Raw genomic sequence first — 6,404 nt, 5'->3', positions numbered from 1 at the left:
GTGACCTCTTTTAGGCAAGTTAACAGAACTTCACTTTAACAAGTTCTTAAGATCTTATACTCAAAGATAATTAAATCTAGCCTGCATAGGCAACAGTAAAATTATTTCCCACAATTTCAAAATCATCCTAAAATTTCTAGTCAAATGTTTTCACCTGCCTGAGCTTCAATCAAATAAGTTTTATTGTCCTTTACTCTAGTAGGCTTTGAAAATCTGTTCCAAAGGAAAAAAACCATTAGCCAGTTTAAAAAAATACTTACCAATTAATGCAACAAGTTAAAAGTTTAAAATCACAAGCAAATTTTTATACTAAGTACAGTTGTAACATTGAAATAACCAATTCCCAAATTTCTTAATCATTGTTCTTAAAATTTTAGCAGAGCTCATAATCAACACAAATCACACAGAACACAGAACACATATAGACTGCTCAGTTACAATTAATACACATAACCAGAGAGTGCCCAGCTCAGAATCAGATCAGACCAGATGTGTTTTAGGAGACAAAACCAGAGGGCATTATTCAGCGTCCTGAATGATACCCTTCTGACAATTTAATGCCTGTCAGCATTTCATTATTCTGAGAATCCAGATGCTAGTGCAGACAGACAGAACAAGTAAACAGATAAGACATCCAGACTTACTCTCCTATGGTTGAAATGAAGGTGTCCACTATTGGACTTCAGGCTTGGGTTGTGGCTGAAAACTGCTTTCTTTCCAGGAGACTCTGGGGAAAAAATCCAGAGGACCAGTTTCTCCAGGCCTAGAATTTAGCTCTGCAGCCATGCTGAGGTCCAAGGCGGAGACCCAAATGTCTCTATTCTCTTTTCCTGCTCTCATTTTCTAACATCTGGGTGGGAAGCCTCCAAAATATAATGCCGGAGAAACTGAGGCAAGATAGAGATTAGAGAGTTTTTTATATTTTATTTGAAAGAGAGAGATTTTCTAGGACCAAATGGATCCATGGTTTAATCCCAGGGCTGAATGAGACTATCATCTCCAAGAATCCAGCAAACAATGTGAGTTCTCAATGACATATATACACATGGCTCAGACACAGGGGGTAGACTGAGGCAGGGGCAGAGTCAGGGTGCTAAGAGTGGGAACAGGACTCTGACAGGGTGGGGAGAAGGCTCTGGAGATGACATAAAGGGGGAGGCACCCTGGAGATGGGGAGAGGCATCTTGATAAGAAGGTATCTGATATTCTGATAGCTTGGGATGGGGAGAGGCATTCTGATATTCTAATAAGATCTTTTATCCTTGTCAAATATTCTGATGATTGAGAGGGAGGGGTAGTTTTGCAGGATTGAGCAGAACAATTATAAACTGAGGCAGAACAATTAGGGAAACCAAAGCAGGACAATTTAGGGAAACTGAGTCAGGATAATGAGGAAAAGTCAGTATAATAAAAGAGAACTATGGCACAACATGTGTTGTTCTAATTCTCTAAATGTAAAGTGAAACTTCCAAGTTATTTTCATTTAAATGTTCCCCTAGTTTACAAAAAATGAGTTTCTTAAAATGCAGGGGAGGAAGAGAAGAGAATGTAATAGTACTTGTCTAGGATTCTAGTAATTTATAATTGTACTAATGCTCAAGGAGGATTGGCACCTCTGGTGTGATCTCTTATCAGGACCCTCAACTCTCTTCTGTGGTTCCAAGAAGTTGTTTCATGTTTACTAGCCATACCTGGCAAACTGTCTAGGTAGATGGGCTAAAAATTGGAGAGTGACCCATGGACCTCAAATTGTTGGTGAGTTGGGGGGCGTCTATCTCAAGCATGGGAAGACAAACTTCCACCTCCCAATAGGCATACGTCAAGGAATACAGCTGAAGCAGGTGCTGAGGAGAAGCTAGAACTTAGTCACACATCAAAGACACCAAGGTCATGCAAAGGTGTCCCCTGTATACTGAGTCAAAGCCAGTTGTCTTGATTTTTGTTTGGCCAAATGACTCTTTGTTGACTCTAGAAGAAACAGTGAGGCTTTACAGCTTTGTGAAATTTTACCTTACTTAATCCAATTTGTGTACAAATCAAGACTTCACCTCAGAATATTGATGTAATGTGATTTTGGGATCCCCTGACCTTAGGGCTACTGTTCTAATAGGTCAGTGGTCCTAGTTCTTCCAGCTTTGGAATCTGCCTCAGGTAATTGAGCACACCCAATCTCTAGGACTCTAACCACTCCTCAATCAGATAGCTTCTGGCCTTAGGAAACTTCCACAGATCAAACTCCTGAGATAATAGTGAATAAGACCACTCCTTAATATGTTGTTGATGGGTAATCTTGTCAGTAATAATCTTCTGGAGACCCATTCCTTCTGGAGACCACTTCTTCCTACTTTTTTGCCATAGAATTAGCATTCTACAGTAGAAGCTGGATAACATAATCCTCCTTGGTTCTGTTTCTTTACTGGATTCTCTTAGAATTCAGTCTGCTCAGTAATGGCATCACATTGCTTTTAATACTTTGCCCTTTTACTAGGAGATGGATTCAAACCTGCAAATCCCAGACATTGGTCTGGGATTTTTGAGGTCTCCTTTCTCAACCTCAACGATATTAGTGGTTCTTTTCAAACAGCAATTTTGAGCAGGTGCAGAGTACCTATGCAATTCCCTATGTAGAAGAGGCTTGGAAGTCTACTTATGAGAGAAGATATGTAATAAAAATGTCTTGGAGAGATTTGGAGAAGATTGGAGGAGTACACATAGAGTAGGAGAGATGGGTAGTTGATTCTTGTTTGGCTACCACATGGTGAAGATCAGCCTCTTTGTAGTGGTAGAACTAAAACTAAAATTTGGTTGGCTGACTTCTTCCTGATAGATGACCACTAAGAGACATAAAGCTATAAAAAGATTTTTGCTTTTCTCATCACCTAAAACTGGAATGTGGTCTCATTAACTGATACCCTTTGACAGGAGCTCTTCTGAGCTCTTTTGAGAACCTTAACTGAGGAGGAGTCAACCATCTCTCCATTTCCCATTGGGCTTCTCTCCTCCAGATGATAGCTTTTCTCCTTCCCATTTTCTGGAATTTTTTTTTTTTTTTTTTTTTTTTGGTCTTCTCTCATGGATGCATCTTCTATGAATGCAGGAGGATTGAGGGCTTGTCTTTTTACTTTCTTTGTATCTCTATCCTCAGTTTAGTACAGTGCCTGGCACATAGTAGATGCATAATTAATGGTTATTTTGACTGACTAGATAAATTCAATTCATATGATTGAATGAACATGAGCTTTTGTTCTTTGCCTATCTTTTCATTTCTTTAAGTAAGTGAATTTGGAGATCAGAAGCTTGTGAATTTATAAAGGTCAGGAGAACAAGCCATCTGAGAGCAAGGGAGTTTGGGAATGGAATATTTGAAAAGGTTTTGCACCTAGCTTAGCATTAAGGCCTTGACACAATAGTTGAGATGAAGACTTATACCACAGCCAAGTTTGGAACTGGTAGGACCAATGTTATTAGAAACTGTGTTATGCCAAAATGGCATAAGTAACATAGAGTAATTAAAATGTATAGACCTTTGTCTTGGGGACATGGCTATATCTATGTTCTCGGTGTATCTTTGAAATAAATAATCCTTTGTAAAAGCTTAAAAAAATGCATTTTTCTTAATAATGGAAGTTTTTCATGGCTGATAATTTTTTTCTTATTTCATCTTATTTTACTTTTATCATTTGAAGCTTTTCATGAGCAACATTTTCTTTCTACTGCTTCAGGACCATCTGTTAAACTGCCACCCCAATTTCTATTAATATTTTAGTTTCATCTAAAAGTATAAACCTTTAATTGGGTGTATTAATCCACCTAGGTTTTACCAGTTGTTTCTAGAGTTTTATTTGGATCATTGCCATGAATCTTTCTGCTTCTTCCTGTTCAAAATGCTACTGTTCCATGTTTTGTAGGATCTATGTATCTTTTATCTCACTCCAGGAAGTCTAAAAAACAATTAGATATCTTGCTCCATGTAGCTTTTCCTTTAGTTTCATTTATTTAACACATTTCAAGTAGCCTTACTTTTATTTCTCTGATAATTGCCTGATATTATGTGATATATGGAACTATTTCAAATATATAAGACTGAAAACTATTCATTTCTCAATGGATTAATGAACAAATCATATGTACAGGCAGTTTTCAAGGAAAGAAATCTAAGTAACCCAGGAAAAAATTAAGTCAAAACACTAATAATTAGATAAATGAAAATTAAAAACACTGTAATGTTTCACTTTAAAACTCATCAGATTCTGTTCTACAATTGATAAATGGTCAAATGGACAGACAATTTTCAGAGAAGAAATTGAAATAATTTCTACTCATATGAAAAGGTGCTCTAAATCACTGTTGATCAGAGAAATGAAAATTAAGACAACTCTGAGATACCACTACAAACCTCTCAGGTTGGCTAAAGTGACAGGAAAAGATAATGATAAGCTTTGGATGGGCCATGGGAAAACTAGGACACTAATATGTTGTTGGTGTTGTGAATGGTTCCAACTATTCTGCAGAGCAATGTGGAACTGTGCCCAAAGGGCTATCAAATTATACATAACCTTTGATCTAGCAATTACTACTAGGCTTATATCCCAAAGAGATCAAAAAAGAGGGAAAAGGACCCACATGTGCAAAAATGTTTGTGACACTACTTTTTGCAGTGGCAAGAAACTGGAAATTGAGTGGATGCCCATCAGCTGGGGAATGGCTGAATAAGTTATGGTATATGAATGTTATGGAATATTATTCTTCTATAAGAAATGATCATCAGGATTTCAGAGAGGCCTAGAAAAGACATGAACTGAAGCTAAGTAAAGTGAGCAGAACCAATAGAACACTGGGTATAGTAACAAAATTATATGATGATTGGCTGAGATAGATTTGGCTCTTTTCAACAATGAGGTGATTCAATGTTCCAATGATCCTAGTGATGAAGAGAGCTTCTACACCCAGAGAAAGGACTGTGAGAACTGAGTATGGATCATAACATAGCATTCTCACTCTTTTTGTTGATGTTTGTTTGCATTGTTTTCTTTTTCATTTTTTTCCTTTTTGATCTTATTTTTCTTATGCAACATGATAACTATATGTATAGAAAAACTGCACATGTTTAACATATATTGGATTACTTGCCATCTAGGAGAGGGTAGGGGAAAGAAGAGAAAAAAAATTTTAACACAATGTTGTGAAAGGGTTAATGTTGAAAATTATGCATGTTTTGAAAATAAAAAGCTTTAATTTAAAAAAAAAAACATCAGATTGACAAAGATGACAAAAAAGAAATATTAATTGTTTAAATAGCTCCAGAAAGACAGTCACAATAATACATTTTAAGTGGAGCTGTGAATAGGTTAAGCTACTCTGGAAAACAATTTGGAATTATGCCCCAATAGATACTAAACTGTATATATCCTTTATCCCGGTAATATCAATACCAGGCCTATATAGCAAGAGATCAAAGAAAGAAAAAGAATCATATGTCCAAAAAACATTTATAGGCAGCTCTTTTTGTCTTAACAAAGAACTGGGGACAACAGAGGATATCTATTAATTTGTGGATGACAGAATAAATTGTCATATGTTGTTGTTCAGTCTTTTTTTGTTTTAGTCGTGTTGATGCTTTGTGACCCCACTTGGGATTTTCTTGGCAGAGACAGTGAAATGGTTTACCATTAACTTCTCCAAGTTATTTTACAGATGAGGAAATTGAGGCAAATAGGATTAAGGACTTGCTCAGGGTTTCACAGATAGTAAGAGTCTGAAGTTGGAGTTGAGCTCAGGACTTTCTGACTCTAAATCTGGCATCTATACATGGTGCCACTTAGTTGCCAATTAAATATGAATTTAATGGAATATTATTGCAGTATAAGAAATACAAAAGGACTAGTTTTAGAGAAATTGTTGGGGTTCAAAGGAGATCACAAAAAGCTTGGGATTTCATGACAGTATCTCAAGGTGCTCTTAAAAGGATTTGCAGGTTTGGACTCATCTACAAGTCAAGGGGGCAAAGTTTATTATGATTGTATCACTAATTAAAACAGGCTAAGTTCCAAAAGTATTTAGGAAAGAACCAGGAGCAAGAAGATATATTTATAGGAAAAAGATAGATCAGGCACTTTAAGTTACTGATATGTTTATTTTATTACTTAGAGGTAGAATTGAGGAATGGTTTTAATCCTCCTTTTGTTTACAGCAGCAGTTAGAAGAATGTTTGGCACACTGTAGGTGCTTAATCAGTGTTTGTCAAACCAGTCAACTTTAAAAGAAACAAATTGAATTTAGTGTATGAGTTTTTAAATAAAACCACCTGTACATAATAGGGATGCGTGTTTTCATACAATTCTTTTTCTGTTTCATTTTGTATATATATATTTTGTAATAATAAAGTTTGTGTAATAATAAAGTAA

The sequence above is a fragment of the Sminthopsis crassicaudata genome, chromosome 3, assembly GCF_048593235.1.
Source record: "Sminthopsis crassicaudata isolate SCR6 chromosome 3, ASM4859323v1, whole genome shotgun sequence".
Lineage (NCBI taxonomy): Eukaryota > Metazoa > Chordata > Mammalia > Dasyuromorphia > Dasyuridae > Sminthopsis > Sminthopsis crassicaudata.
The sequence above is the reverse complement of the archived record's forward strand: the minus strand, read 5'-3'. Positions refer to the sequence as shown.